The following is a 17,057-nucleotide window of genomic DNA, read 5'->3' on the forward strand; positions in this document are numbered from 1 at the left end:
GTATTGTATGATCCCATTGCATAAGCTACCTAGAATAGACAAATTCATAGGCAGAAAGTAGAATTGTGGCTACCACGGACTGCTGGAAGGAATGAATAAAAAGTTTTTCCAACTTGAAATGATGAAAATTTCCTGGAGGTGAATAATGTTGATAGCTGCAAAACAAAATGAATGACCAACGCAACGATTGCCACCTCAACATGCTTCACTTCAGACTGTCCAGAGACTTCACATGTGGAATGACAACCCTTGAGCTTCATTACCTTTCCTTTCATAGTATACTCTAATTTCATCTCAGGTGGTTCACTTTCTAACAAAGTCCCAAACCTAGATATACACCAGTTTCTGTGAGAGAGAGCATATCTTCACACGTATCTATAAACTACTGCAAAAAAGCAGAAGTACACTAGAGTTTGCAGTGAGTACCTCCCTAACACTTCCTCTCCACTATTCCAACCTTTGGGTCCATGATTGCTCAACAATTTGTTTGGCTTCGTATGTTAACTCTCTTTTCAGTCACCAGGTTCCAGATGCCATCAGGATGCTGGCCAGGCTTCCCTGGATTGAAGACCCCACCAATGTGTCCTGGAGCTCAGCTTCCCCAGAGACACACCCTACTAGGGAAAGAGAGAGGCAGACTGGGAGTATGGACCGACCAGTCAACGCCCATGTTCAGCGGGGAAGCAATTACAGAAGCCAGACCTTCTACCTTCTGCAACCCACAATGACCCTGGGTCCATGCTCCCAGAGGGATAGAGAATGGGAAAGCTATCAGGGGAGGGGGTGGGATATGGAGATTGGGTGGTGGGAATTGTGTGGAGTTGTACCCCTCCTACCCTATGGTTTTGTTAATTAATCCTTTCTTAAATAAAAAAATAATAAAAAATAATAAAAAATAAAAAATAAAATGAATGAACTGAGTAACACACAACTAACAATAGTCAGATAGAAAGTTTGATGGGGGGCTGGAAGGACCTGGGTTCAAGCCCCCAGTCCCCATCTGCTGGGGGGAAATTTCAGAATCAGTAAAGCAGTGCTGCAGCTGTTGTTCGGTCTCTTTCCCTCTGTACCTCCCCCTCCCCTCTCATTTCCTCTCTATCTCTAACCAGTAAGATAAATAAATAAAAGTAAATAAATATTTTAAAGGCAGTTTTATAATATGTATAATAGAAAAGAACAAAAAATATACCTAACAATCATGTATGTCATAGCATTTATTTTATTTTATTTATTTTCCCTTTTGTTGACCTTGTTGCTTATTGTTGTAGTCACTAATGTCATCATTGTTAGATAGGACAGAGAGAAATGGAAAGAGGAGTGGAAGACAGAGGGGGGAGAGAAAGATAGACACCTGCAGACCTACTTCACCGCCTGTGAAGTGACGCCCCTGTAGGTGGGGAGCCGGGGACTCAAACCTGGATCCTTACTCCAGTGCTTGCACTTCTTGCCACATGTGCTTAACCTGCTGCGCTACCACCCAACTCCCGTCGTAGCATTTTTTATGATAGTAAAAACAGGGAGCAATTTACTGACCAGCAATGGGGATTGAGTAAAGTAGGAATTGAATTGATATTTAGTTGTATGCTATGTAACAACTGAAAGTGATGTACAAGTAAAATAAAATGTATAACAGTATTTCCAGAAGCCTTACTCAAATAAAAAATAATAAAAATAAAGGCTAGAAATAGCTAACATGTCAATCAATAGGAAATGGATAACCTAAGCAAGTTGTGATACATTTATACAGTGGGATACTAAATTATATGCACACACACACACACACACACACACACACACACACACACAGAGATTGACCCATCTCTTCCAAAACCTTAAAAAAAAAATCTCAGAAGCATGATGTTGAACAAACTAAGCCCAGCCAAAAAGGATTAAATACTGTATGACTCCATTTAAATAAGTACAAGGACAGACAAAACAAACCTTTGTTAGCTTCAGGTTAATACTGAGCATTGACTAGAAGGTGGAACTGTTCTATATTTAGATTGTAGTGTTGGTTACATGCTGGTATATATTTATAGAACTCTCTAATTTACAGTGCATTGTAAAATTTACCTCAATGAAATGCACTGAAAAGGAACATGAATTTATGTGGAAGCATTTTCAATAGATACTTCATAATGCCACCTAGATTAAAGTAGAGAGGGAGGGAGGGGAATTAGGGAGGGAGGAAGATGAAAGGAAGGAGGAAAGAAGAAAGGGCAGATGGTGGACAAACAAGTATGATCAGTATGGTAACTGAGGTAGGAAAAATTTATTGTTTTTTCCTACTGTGTCTTTCAAATTTTCCACAATGAACATTGATTATATTTGTGAAAAGAGCAAAGGTTTCAAACATATAAGTTGCCCAAAAACAATGTGAGTGTAGGAAGACTGTCTGCTTTTTCACATAATTCAACTATTCAATAGTGCTAAATAGTCAAGATCAGTAGAATAAAATTTACAGTACAGCAACCTACATTACTGTAAACTTAGATTTCATAATCATAAGCTTTTTTCAAAAATTTGGTGTAACTCTTCTATAAATTTCTAACACGGAAATCTGGAAAGTGCAACTTTGTCTCAGAATGAAGGAGAGGAACTCAGATAAAGGGTTGTGAAGAGACAGTTTTATGTTTTGAGAAGACTTCTTTTGTTTTCAAGGCTAGATTTGGGTTCTGCTTTATGAAAAAATCCAATGAAATGACAACAATAAAAAAAAACACTGAAACACTGTCATTGTAACTTCAAAGTGGATTTACAATATGACATGTATGGAAGAGGAAAAACCCTCACCAAATTGGATGTTGGCTCTCTGAAATCTATATATCTGATAATGTGGTGGATAGATATGTCAAAAATCAATTTTCCCCTTTCATGTGGATAAAATTAAACTTAAATGCCTTGGGGGGGTTTCTATGTTTAGAATTTTGAAAACTAGATTGAAGAGAACAAATATCTATATTGACTTTCTTTCTGAAACTTGAAGTAATTTGATGTGAGTGGTAAGGTTATAATATGCCATAGTTTGTATCATCTCCTCAAGCAAAGATAGAAAGAAGCATGAGAGTTTTCCACAATAAGCATGCTGCAAAAGTTGTTTGAGATACTGTAGTTGAAGCTGATGGAATAGAGTTATTTTTCAGATGTCGTCTCTAGTGTATTGACTGAGTTGCCTGAATTGCTGAAGTGAAAGAAGCCACCTCTGTGCTGAACAGAACAGTGAACTATAACTGATTATCAAAATCTGGCCTGAAGTGGAAAGGAAAAGTGATGGTAAAAATATCGAAACTTGTCACTGTCCCAGTTTTAGCCCAACCTATTGATTTTACAAAGATGAAAAGAGAGGCCCAGAGAGTTGAATTTGCTGTTTGAAGAGATTAGCCAAGTACCCAATAATGGAAGATGCCCATTCTCCTTTAGCCTTGTCCTCCATAGTTAAAGTGTATCTCTCGTCATATTCACTAACTCACAAAAGTTACCTCTGTCTTCCCATCACCCTCACATTATTCCCTACTTTTTACAACTACTACTGCTCAAAGTTTATCACATCCACCTAGTATCTAGAAATCATTAAAATTTATTTTTTCTGTTGATACCTCGTCTCAAGGTACTGATTATTTAACAACAAAAATTCATTTTTATCACATAATTTTTAGGATACTTGAGACCTCATACAACCTATTTGAATCAAATCTTAACCTCAATTACCAACTCTTTTACTTAAGTTTTTATTTGGGAAGTAGAGCCTATGGTATATTTGAAGGGGAAATATATTCAAAAACGAAAAGCTTGCTTACAAATTGTCTGCAGAAGTAGATCCAGATTTGAGCCCCAGAGAATGTCACACCAGGAGAAAAGCTGGTATTGTGGTGTTTCTCCTTCTCTCTGAATGAGAAAGCAATGCGGGGGGGGGGGGGGGGGAATATAATCACTTAAGTGTTAGACCTCAGCTCTGCAAAGTATTGTCTCTCTTTCAACAGACTGCTTCTTACTTGACTGTCATCAGCTCTTTCATCAAGGCAATAATTATGTCACCTCTTTAGTTCACAATCTTGAGATTTGGCCCTACTAGCCTGTATTAATTCTGTCCCTTTGTTCACAACTTAATCATTACTATTAACTATATTTGTTTTTTAAGATGAAGATAAATTTCTTCAAAGCTTAAAAAGTTAAATAGTGTAGTGAAAGAATTCCATTAAAATTTCTATGTGGAGGATGAAAATCCCAAGGTAATGATGGAATCCAAACATAAGACTAATAAAAGTAACACAAGTACCCAAATACTCATCTAATAAATATACTCAAATACTCATTTAATTTTGTAGTTTAATCATTCCATAATTCAGTGGCTGAAAACCATAAATACTGAGGACTTTTCTCATATTCTGTAATGTAGCTGGGGTGATTGGGACATTCAAAAAATCTGGAGCAGCTCTTCTGGTCTAGGTGGAAACAGCTAAACCTCCTAGTGGACTGGCAGCTTTACTGGGCCTGGATTATTTGAAGTGACCTCACTCTCTTAGATAGTAGTTTGAAGTAAACCAGTAGACTTGTGTCCTCCCTATCAATCAGCTCTACTCAGTCTGATCGCAATAGAAGTGTTCTAACAGAGAGGGAGAAAGAGAGAAATGTCAAAAGATACTGGCTCAGCAGTAGTTCTATGTCCTCTCTGCTTCATTCAACAGACAAAAGAAAGTCAGGAGAACAGTTCATTTCTTTTTATTACAAGGTTTACTTTGTTTTATGAGTAAGAGGGCAAGAAATCAGAGCACTATTTAACTCTGGTATATGGCTATGCTAGGGATCAACTAGGGCTTCAGGCATGCAAGTCCTGTGCTCAACTACTGAGCTGTGTTCCCAGCCATCAAGTTCACTTTTTAATGACAAAAGTTGCAGAGTTCATGACCATTTGTGATCTACCATAGCAAAGAAGCAAGAAGGTCAGTAGATTTTGTATGTGAATGGTAAAATTCTCATGAACAATGATAGAATCTATATATATATATATGTTATATATATACATATGGATAATGGTAGAATATGTATGAATAATGATAAAATACATACATGTACATACATATAATTTTATTATGTTAGTTCATATTAAAATAATATTAACGTTAACCATTAGAATAGTATTACTATGAATAATTATTGTTGGAGGTAAGGACAAGTTGTCAAGTCTTGCTAATCATCACATATCTATATATAGATGTAGATACATATAACATGTATATATACAAACACACATGTATCCACATATATAATATAGATATACAGCATATATATGGATATGGAGGTAAAATGTTATCACCTATTAAGAGTTAAAAGGAGATGAGAGGTTGCTTGGGGAAGGAGTGTGTAGACAAATGGAACTGGTTAATTTTTAGCATGGGGTTTGAAAGTAATAGTGAAATGTCTCTTCTCATTCTCTGATCTATAATCATGAGTAACCCAGGAAGAGTGATCTCTACTCAAAACAGCTACCTAAGAACTAATATCCCAAAAAGGACAGTGAGTTTACTTTGAGAGAAGAAGAGACTTAAACATTTAGATAAAGAGTACTTTGTCAAAAATGAACTGCAGATTCCTAGAACCCATAAGATGTTGAAAAGGGGATAGGAAGAGAATGATGAATAGAGACAGGGGGAGGTAACTAGAAGAGTTTAGGTATTAGAACACAAAAGAGAAAATATTTGCAACAATATATAGTGTTGAAATAAGAGGCAAAGAAATTAACTGGGGGGGAGTGGAAGGGTGGTGGTGCACCTGGTTGAGCACATGTATTACAGTGCGCAAGGACCCAGGTTCAAGCCCCCGGTCCCCACCTGCAGAGGTAAAGCTTTGTGAGTGGTGAAGCAGTGCTGCAGGTGTCTCTCTGTCTCTCTCCCTCTCTATCACCCCCTTCCTTCTTGATTTCTGGCTGTCTCTATCCAATAAATAAAGATTTAAAAAAATTTAAAAAAACAAAGTCTTTAAAAAAGAAAGAAACTAACCTCGAATCTCCTGAAATTTGATCAAGGACCATCTTTCATCCTGACGCTGATATTGCCCCTCCCCCCCCCCCCCCCCCCCGCATTGTAGAATCTCTGTATCTACCTGCACAAGGCTCCAGGTGCCATTTTGGGCCAAGTCGGTAGAGTTGCCACAGTTAGCAAAGGCAGTATAGAATGTGTAATAAAATTAGAATCAGTAATTATTCTAGTGTAAGTAGCCCCTGTGCAATGCTGAAAATATATTTTCTAAAATATTATTACTTTTCTGACACCCAATTTTAACTGAGTGTCCTGTATTTTATCTGGCAACAAAGTGACAAGGAAAGAAAAGAAGCAGATGCTGAGCTAGACTGATCACACTGAACATTCCTGGAAGCTAATTAGGATAGAACATGGTCTAGATTCAAATCCTATGACTTCCATTTGGGTGTCTTGTCTTACATTTACCAAGTAGGTTGTTTTTTGTTTGTTTGTTTGTTTTTTTCTATTTCCTGTACTTCAGGTCTCTACTAACAGTCTCCTTCACTAGGACTGTTTTTCCCTCATTCACATTTTTTTGACCTTTAGATCCTGGGCCAAATCTTGGCTTTCTCCTTCCGACCATTCTCAGATTCTGCCAGTCAACTTTACACTTATTGGATTATTTTAAACTTAGTATTTCTACCCCACCACACACATTCCAAGACTTTTGTCACCAGAAGAAAGGATTAAACTTGCAACTATTATAAATAGGAAGAGAACTACTTCTTTCATGACCCCCTCAATCCATTCTCAGCCTTGATGCTGCTTCTGAAAGAAGAATATATACCTAATTTCCCAAGCCAGGAATGAAGTGACATCTATTAAAAACATCAAATAAAATATTTAAATGCATTTCAATTTCATATCCTCAGGTTGAAGAAAGCCATAGCTGATTGTGGGAACCCTTGGGGTTTGTAGGAAAGGCTGCTGCTTCTGTTAGTAAGCCATAAATAAATACCAAAATGAAGTATTTAAAATTGGTTTACAATACACTTCAGCGCAGAGCCAATAAATTAATAAAACCTGATAAGTTTTCAGATCCCTTGAGGGGTGAATATGCAGCTTGCAACACAGCAAATTCACAGCAACACCACAGAACAGTGAAAGTTAATTTTTTTCATTCCCTGGACAACAAGGCCCAGTTAATTTTTCACTGCCAACCCCCTCTTTTAAAAATATATAATCTGTATTACATATTGCTTAACAATTTTTGTGTCATTCCCTCCCCCCTTTTTTTTCAATTGCTGTTGAGGAATTCCAGCTTAAAAATTAGAGTTGCAGATGGTTTTTGTCTTGTTTACTCAAGTATTTTCAGAGACTAAGTAATCGGGGGAAAACATTTGTTATGGTGTTGGGCAAGGAGCTGCATATCAGTTTCCATTACTGTTCATAGATTATTATTCCCATATGCAGCCTGAAAATGTACCCCAATAGTTTTCTGCTTTGGTTATATACTCCTGCAATTGATGATGGTAGGAATCTCACCAATAATCTAGAAAAGACCATTTTCAAGAAATTCTCTCTTCCCACCCCCTAACCATAGCAACTGAACATAAAGAGATAAATATGAATTACTTTTCAATGTTTGGCATAAACACTGAAAATTTTAAAATACATTTTAACATCAAAAGCAACTCAGTGTTCTCAGGAGAGTTCTACTTATAAGCCCTTGAAAGCCAAATCATGCAGATGACCCACTTATAATAATTTTAATGACCTTGGATATTTTGTATCAAAACAGTACTGATGGTTAGTACTTAAATCATAGTAGAAGTGAAAGTTAATAATATAAAGAAGCTTTTACCTGGGGAATGGTGTCATCTAACAGAGGCTTATAGGGGAACTATATAAATATGTGATGCAGTCTCCTAATTTTTGGTTTCCTAGTTGTATCAAAAGGAGGGTACTATCCCTGACTTCAAAGAGTTCCCAAATCAGTAATGGAACTTGTACAATGCAGTTGGACAAAGAAGATGATGACATCTTGTGCACACAGGAATCTTCTGTAATTTAGACCCAAATGACCCAGTCTTCCTCCTCCTCCTCCGCCTCCTTCTTCTTCTTTTCTTTTTCTTTCTTCATTTCTTTTTCTCTTTTAGGATCCTTGACATTATTAGAGGAAAAGAATATGTTTCTTTACTCCTCTTACTTTTTTTTTTCTCCTTGGGTCAAGATTTCTTTCAGAAGAGGTATTTTCATCAAAATAGCAACCACTTCAATAGAAACCAAAAAAATATATATATCAAATAGACTAACCACACAATAATGTACAATGATTGCTCAAATAAATATAAACACCCTAGTTCAAAAAAAGAAGTGTTACTCAAAGCAAAAGAGAAACCTCTCTGTAATGGCAATGAACCTTCATTCTAATGATTTAAATAAACTGCCAGATTTGTGAGCTGTTTGCTTCTACCTACATATCTGTTTTATCTTTATTAGGGATGTTGATGAAGTCTTTGATGACTCAAAAACGCAATCTGGAATGAATTAAACATCATTTTCTCAGTCATGTATGCCAATTTACACTTGAAGGTTTTGTTTTAATCTAGCAGAACAATGTCCAAAATAGTTTTCATTATTGTTAACATCTTCTCCCCCCATTTCTTACCCATTCTGATACCTCATCCTGATTAATGGACTAGTAGCTGGGGCTACATTTTCTTTTTAAGATGCTTTGCTTAAAGCATCTGCTTATGTCTCAACAAAACAAATAAAGTCAGACATATTAAGGGATATGGTGTTTTACAAACAAAGAAAACAACCAAGATTAGAGGAAAGTTAACGGTTCCCTTGGGAGAAACCCAGTGGTTAAACTGTTTCATCAGCAACAATACAGAAATTGTTTTAATAGTGTTTCAAACATCTTATTCATGAAAAAAAATAATACCCATGCTCAGAAAACACAAAAGTTGAAATCAAGGATATTCCTTTGGAAGGCTGATATTGACTATAATATTTCAGAAAGTCTGCTAGTGTGAGGCTGTAGAAACTGTATGATGTAGCTTCATACCAAATCAAATATTTTTCATTCTAAGCTGATTAATATAATTGAAAACAATTGCTATTAATTGGGATCTGGAGAGAGTTTTGTTTGACTAGCGTTGCATTCTTGAGTAAAAATCACATTATAGAGACTTCATTTAATATCAGTTGAAGAGAAATCATACAGGAAACAAAGCAGAGGGCTTTGATTTAAACATAAGCAGAAGTGTATCTAAGGAGTTAGTCATTGCTTTCCCTTAAGGCATTTCTTTCTGTTTTTATTTTCCAGATTCCATTTAAAAACTTCAACTCTCAATAATTTTTGGCTGTTAGGGAGAGGAATTTTCTTCACATGCTGAAATCTGTTCTTATTTTTCCCCATTTCTTAAAAACTGCAGCTGTTAAGTGCATACTGCCATGCCACTATACTACCTTTGGGAAACTTCATGGTTTCTCACAGCAAACTCCATCATAAGTATGCTACAGTAACAGCAGATCAGGCAGGGTCTATTTCATGCAGAACAACCAGTGTAGAGAGTTTACATTTCTTTTTTTCCTTGGTCAAAGCTAGAGCCTGGTATCCTTCCCTTAAATGTCTTGGTTTGCCTTGATAAAGGCTGTTTATTACAGCCTGTGTTTGGGGGCAGAAGTTCCTTGGCAAAACTTGTCATTATTTATGTACAAAAAGGGAAAACCTTGTCTATTAAATTAATTAGAATGTGACCCGAAAAGGAATATTTTTGATCAGTGAAAACAGAAGTCTTGAAGTAAAGAGGGGGAAAGACAGAAAGGTTCAAAATACAGAGCTGCATTGTTTGCAGGAAGCCTGCTGCTTCCTTTATGCCTAGCTGAACCATGCCAGGAGCCCTCTTGAATTTCTACAAGAATACAGTTTCAGATCATCTGCATTCAGGGCCAGAGTCATGGCCCTGGAACCGATAATTGCCTCTGACAGGATTTAATTACCTTCTCTAGGACCTTTTCTCTGTTTGATTGGAGACCACCCCCTGCCTCCGATCAAATCAGACAGTAATAACACGCTGAAGCGCAGCAGCCAATCACGAGTCAAGTCTGAACAGTGACCTTGCTGAGTCGAAGCTGATTGGTGGTGTCAGCCTTGTCAACGATGTCAGGGAACCGTCAGACAAGAAAGAGCAAGGAGGGCGCAGAGGAGAGGGAGGGGAGATAAGAGAACAGCATTAATGCTAATGGAGGCTGTCAGCATTCAAGGCTCCAGGCCGCCTTACAAGCGGCCTTGCACAAAAACAAAAATATTAGAGAACTCATACAAGTCTAACATATTCAGCAGAGGGACATATTCACTGCTCCAGTTTGAGGAATCTATTCAAGGTATAATTCACAGGCGATTCAGAGTTGGTGACAGATACATGCCATGCACATGATGTGACTCTATAATTCTTGCGAAAAGAAAAAGGCCCCCAAAAGTAGTCAGTAGTCAGATGGGGATAAGCTACTGTTACACGACTTTTTTTTAAACTGGAGAACTAAGTATGCTATTATTTATAAAGCACCACAAAACTCTGCTTTCAATATTAACTTGACTCAGCAGCCATTGTGTTATTTATGACCACTTTAGTCGGGTTGTAAACCCACCTATAATTTTAACCAAATAAAAATAATATATTGATTAAATGGTCAGTTTTATGTACATATAATTTTAAGACAATTTCTAGTAATGGCATAATTTTGATCTGAAAAAAAAAGTTTACACTATAAGATGTAGTTAACCTCTATTCCATTGTAAAATAAGTGCTTTTTCCCCAGAAAAATAACACCACAACATTACCAAGTTATAATGTACACAATGTTTTTTTGTAAAATAGTAACAAACTGAAATTTGGAAGATAAGAACACATTGTTAAGGCAGAACTAACTGGAATATATTTTATTCATTACTATACCCATTAAAATCTTTCCTGTAATATCTATTTTGTTTTTGAATCACCTACCATTTTTAAAAAGTAGCAACTAACATGAAAATAATTGTTTACAGATGTGTATTAGAATTTCTCTTGACAGAGACTATATTTAGTAGAAATAGAATGTTTGCTCATTGTAATTCACATTACTTTTCATAAATCTTTTAAGAAAATATTGGTCTGATTTAATTCCTCTCACAAAGAAAGGGACATTTTGTTACTTGACTTCCAGTTTTTGCCAGGTGGAATATTATTTTTTTAAATATTGTCATTTGATTCAAGTTGAAGGCAAACCTTGTCTTTGAGCAGTTTCAAGATTCTCAAAGGACTCTTACCTAGACAGCAATGTATAAATTAATTCAATATTTTTGTCTTCTTATCCATCCTACTCTGTTCTGTTCTTGACTAACCTCTTCTCCTATCAAATATGTTTTTAAAGAAAGAGTGGAATGCTATCTATGTGTCTAGAATTCATTTTCCTCTATAATCATGAGATTTAGCACATAGTTGAGCCAAAACTTAAATTATGTTTTCTAAACTGAATTTCAGTGGAATTGTTAAAGTGACACGGTCTTGACTTTTAAAAATAACTATTTGGGAAAACCTAGAGGGATACAATGTTATTTTGAAAAGATTGCTTATTTCATAGGACTATGGTTAAAACAGCTCATGAGTGGTGGGGGGTGTATCTTACACAGGAAATCAGAGGTGTAGAATTTGGAACTGCTTTGCTATTGATAAGCTGTCCAACTTGGACCAAGTCTTTGTTCACTTTGTCTTCATTGATATTGGTTTCTTCAGCTATAAAAGCCAGTTAGCAGGCGGTTACCTTAAGAATTTAAAGTGTGCAGAGCACAAATATAATTACAATGTAGACATGACAACGATCATTGTGCTTCTCAGAAACACTATTCAGGGTTGCTGAGTTCCTCTCTGCCTCCACCACTTCCAGCCTCCTCCTGTAACATTTTCACCACCATGTAACATGGAAATGCATACAGAAAATATTTGGACCAATACTGAGAGACAAATAGTGTGAAGTAGCCATCAGTGTCAAAAAATAGAATCCAAATGTGCTAAATCTCATTTCTAGGTTATTTCAATTTTATTATATATATATATATATATATATGTTATATATATAATATATAATATGTTGTTTTGGGTAGAGACAGAGAAATTAAGAGGGAGGAAGAGATAGAGAGAAAGAGAAACCTGCAGCCCCGCTTCATCACTCATGAAGCTCTCCTCCCAAAGGCTTGATCCCAGGTCCTTGTGCACTGTAATATGTGCTCTCAAACCAAGAGCATCAGCAACTGACCACCTAGGTTCTTTCTAATCTCACTTCTAACCATTTGAAATTAGCATATTTTTACTACACAAGTTAAGTACTGATTGTTTACTGTGGTTGATTTCTGACTAAGTCACAGGATCTTCCTTGTAAAGAAGCAGATGTGAAGCAGATCCTACTAAAATAGATTGTGAAAAAGTAAAAGGACCTACTCCTCTTTGTGTTTAACATTAATCTGAATTTACTGATCATATGAGGACAAACTCGATTTAGCTATTTTTAAACTATTACAAAGAGTATAAAAGAGGGGCCAGGTAGGGGGTCGGGTGGTAGTGCAAGGGTTAGGCGCACATGGTGTGAAGCTCAAGGACTGCATAAGGATCTGGGTTAGAGCCCCCCCCTGCTCCCCACCTGCAGAAGGGTCCTTCACAAGTGGTGAAGCAGGTCTTCAAGTGTCTATCTTTCTCTCACCCTCTTTGTCTTCCCCCTCCCCTCTCCATTTCTCTCTGTCCTATCCAACAACAATGACATCAATAACAACAATAATAATAACCACAACAACATTAAAACAACAAGAGCAACAAAAGGGGAAAAAATAGCCTCCAAGAGCAATGGATTCGTGGTGCAGGAGCCCGAGCCCCAGCAATAACCCTGGAGGCAAAAAAAAAAAAAAAAAAGAAGGGCCAGGTGGTAGAACACCTGGTTGAGAGCACATGTAACAATACACAAGTACATGGGTTTGAGGCCCTGGTCCCTACCTGCAAGGAGGAAAGCTTTGCAAGTGGTGAAGCAGTGTTGCAGGTGTTTCTCTGTCTCTACCTCCCCTTTCCCTCTCGATGTCTGGCTGTCTGTATCCAATAAATAAAGATTTAAAAAAAAAAGAATATAAAAGACAAGTCTACATGCATTCCAAACATAAGGAGGTTTACTATGCTTCAAAGAAGATAGTCATGAAGCATTCTACTTCAGTGGAGAATATTATGTTTTCCAAAGCTAAACTATGCCCCATTGCAAAGAGAAAGACATGTTTTCATCCCGTCCTCCTGCTATCATTTATTCAACCTGTTTATATCAGGGCAGCAGCAACAGAAAGGGGAGGAAAGAAGCCGATATCAAACCTTATATCATTTCTTTAGCAACAATGGCATTCTCAGTGCAAAAAGGTTAAATAATTAATGTTCATCTTGATTCCACCTACTTAAGTTCACATTTTCTTATTATGTTCATTTGAAAATGCTTTCCTTTAGAGAAAATAGCCTTTGCTTATCTCTACAGTATATATTACTTAAATAGACACATTTGGAATTATAGAAATCCTATCTTGATTTTGAAAAGCCTTTCTCCTTTTGTGCTAATCATTAATAATCAATGATAAATCTTGCTATTTTCTAAATGGGAAATAATATTAACCAATTGCTAGGTTTAGATTCTTATTATATATATATATATATATATATATATATATACACAAACCTCCTGTAATCTTAAATTATGATATCCCCCCCCAGAAACATGAAGAAAAATCTTTTGGTCCTTTAAAAATGGAATACACACATAAAAACGCACACCCACATGCTAAAGAGAAATTAAAAAGAAGCCATGCACCAAACCCTAGGCTGTAGCTTAGCTGCTATTTCAGAAAGTTCTTTACATAATTTGAATTACACAACAGAGTGACTCTAATTGCAAATTCAGTCACTCCTTGACAGAGGCTCAGAAATTCCTAGTAAAAAATAACACTCAGTTATTCAAAACAATAGAATAGTCAATATTTCACCATCAACAATCTAGATAAGACCCATTTCAACACAAAATAAATTCAGTTATTTCATTATGCTGGGTGAATCATTTCTATTTATGTAACCTTTCTTAAAAATCTCAATAATCAAATCCATAATGAAAAGTTAAATAAAATCATGAGATTTCCAAGACCCTTATGTAAGAAAAAATTTCACTCAGAAACTTTTGATCTTATTGATTGAATTCTGATCTCTTGCTTAATTTTTATGTTTGTTTCACTTGTGTCCTTGAGGTCTTGCTTATTTAAATATACATGGAGATAGTCTAACTGAGGAAGAGAGGAATGTGAACTTGGAGCAAGATAGAGAGTAGAGGAGATTCAGTTCAACTAGATGATCTCGAATCTGATTTGAAACTATAAAGTTCCAGGGTTTATTGCACTTACAGAGACTGAATGGAAATTGAAATTTTAGTTTCCCAATAGTGTACACTTGACATCATTTTCACTAGCTCTAAAGGCTAAGATAAGAAAAGATAGGGGGTCGGACAGTGGCGCAGTGGGTTAAACGCATGTGGCGCAAAGCGCAGGGACCAGCGTAAGGGTCCCGGTTCGAGCCCCGGCTCCCCACCTTCAGGGGAGCCGCTTCACAGGCGGTGAAGCAGGTCTGCAGGTGTCTATCTTTCTCTCCCCCTCTCTGTCTTCCCCTCCTCTCTCCATTTCTCTCTGTCCTATCCAACAGTGAACAATATCAACAATGGCAATAATAATAGCCACAACGAGGCTACAACAACAAGGGCAACAAAAAGGGGGGAAAAATAGCCTCCAGGAGCAGTGGATTCATGGTGCAGGCACCAAGCCCAGCAATAACCCTGGAAGAAAAAAAAAAAAAAGATAAGAAAAGATAGGACTCAAGGAATTTGAAACCAAATCTAAATAGAAAAGTACCTATTAAGAGACCAAAGGATAGCTCACCCAGTAGAGGCCATATTTTACTGGGGCTCTAATCTCTCCACAACCATGCACAGCAGTAAAGAAAGCTTCATGAATGGAGGAGCAGTGCTATGATGTCTCTCTTCTTCCCCATTCCCTCCCCACCTCTCTGCCTCTATCAATAATTTTTTAAGGGTGGGAAGAGGGAATGGGCTAGGATAGACACAAAACCTTGGCCAAAAAATAAATAAATAAATAAAATAAAGCACAAAAAATAATTACTAAATGGACAGTCTGTGACTCTTTCCAAGACTGAAATTCCCAAGGTTTGATTTTAGTGCTGACTCTACTTCTTACTTGGTAATCTTGTCAAGTTATCTGACTAACAAACTCTTTTTTTTTTTTTTCTTTTTTTAACTCTACACTCCTAAGTATCAAGACATGGTTCTCAGATGTGAGGGCAATCTGGCTGTGACATCTGTCACCCATTGATCGCCAGGTTTGATTCGGCTGATCTAGATGGCTAGGAGGGAGTCCCCTTCCTCCCTCACCTCTGTGTCCATCACCAAACTTCACACTAGGTGAAGAGGGTGGCCTTCCCCCAATAGAGATGGATCAGTCATTGATGGAGAATATATGAGTAGCTGCACTCCCCCACTAGAACCTCCAGGCAAGCTCTGAAGACATTATTCTCAATTTTCTACTTGAATTTTTGTTAGTTCTAAATATAATTCCCAAGGGTTGTATTTTTCTGTTACTTTTTTTTTTGCTCTTAATTATTTTAATGATATTTGGGTTTGCCTGTATGGTTGGGAAGGGGATGTTCCTAAAAAGAATACTTCTGACTAGGTGTACTGTTTACTTACCTTAAAACTCATATTTAAAAAAAAAATGGCTTACAAAAATGCTTTAAAAATGCATCCAAATGAGAAACTCCAGTCAACTGATTACTCAGCTGGCAAAATGGAAATTTCAAGTTGCATAGACAGCTAATTGTGGCCTGCCTCTGGAATGACAGGTCTATAATTTTTAGTTTTGTGTGCATTGAAAGCCAGTCACCTTGACACTCAGTGCTCCATTATTCACTGGCCACCAACCATATGATGATGTTCAAGGAGCGACGGGCGTTTTCCATTATGGATGATGAAACATACCACTCTTTGTTTAGATAAAGCTATGGTGGGGGAGAAAAGAAAGAAATCCAGGTGTCTGCTCCTCCCCACAAGCAACCATCATACTGGAACACCTTTAATTCCAAAGGACTCTTTGTTCTGATATAATAACAACCATCAGTTACTCTTGGTTTTCATTGCCAGCATCCTTAAAGTGGATTAATGTGTCAGGATCCTAGCCTTTTAAATACAAATTCTGTCTCTTAATGTCAAGAATTCTCCCCCAGCAAATTACATTATTTTATGTTAGAAGAATTTGAAACCTGATTAGATAGAAAGATAGCAGAGTATCACTCTGTAACATGCAATACCCTGGGCCTCATGCATGCAATCTTATCACCTAGCCACCTTCATGGTCTTTATTTTTATTTTAATATTCTACCAAGCACATGTTTCTCTCTTTCAAAAAAATAAACGATAAATGCTGTACTATATATTTGAAATTTGTTGAGAGTGGATCTTATGTGTTCTCAGTACACACACACACACACACACACACACACACACTGTGACTATCTGAAGTGGTGATTATGTTAATCTTATTATGATAATCATTATTAAATATTAAGTGTTATAAGTATATATCAAATCACCACATTGTACATTTTAGAGGAATTACATATAGTCTAAATACATTCTATTTATATTTGCCAGTTATACATCAATAAAGCTGGGAAGATGTGTTCAAAAAGAAAAGGAGGAGGCCAAAAAGCTAGTCAGACTTATGCCTGCCCATACACATTTGCGCTCCTGAACCAAGTAGGAGTGCTTAGGGCAGGGGACAAGTTATAGTACTGTGGTATCTCTCCCTCCCTGCTTTTTTGTCTTTATGTCTGGATATAACAGTTGGTCCTGAGAGTGATGAAATGATGAATGGGCAAGGTTTCTATCCAGGAATGAAAGAGAGGAGGAGGAAGGAAAGGAAAAGAAACGACACAGCAACTCTTCCAGAATTTCCTTCCAAGAAAGAAAAAACAGACT

The sequence above is a fragment of the Erinaceus europaeus genome, chromosome 17 (assembly GCF_950295315.1).
Source record: "Erinaceus europaeus chromosome 17, mEriEur2.1, whole genome shotgun sequence".
Classification (NCBI taxonomy): Eukaryota; Metazoa; Chordata; class Mammalia; order Eulipotyphla; family Erinaceidae; genus Erinaceus; species Erinaceus europaeus.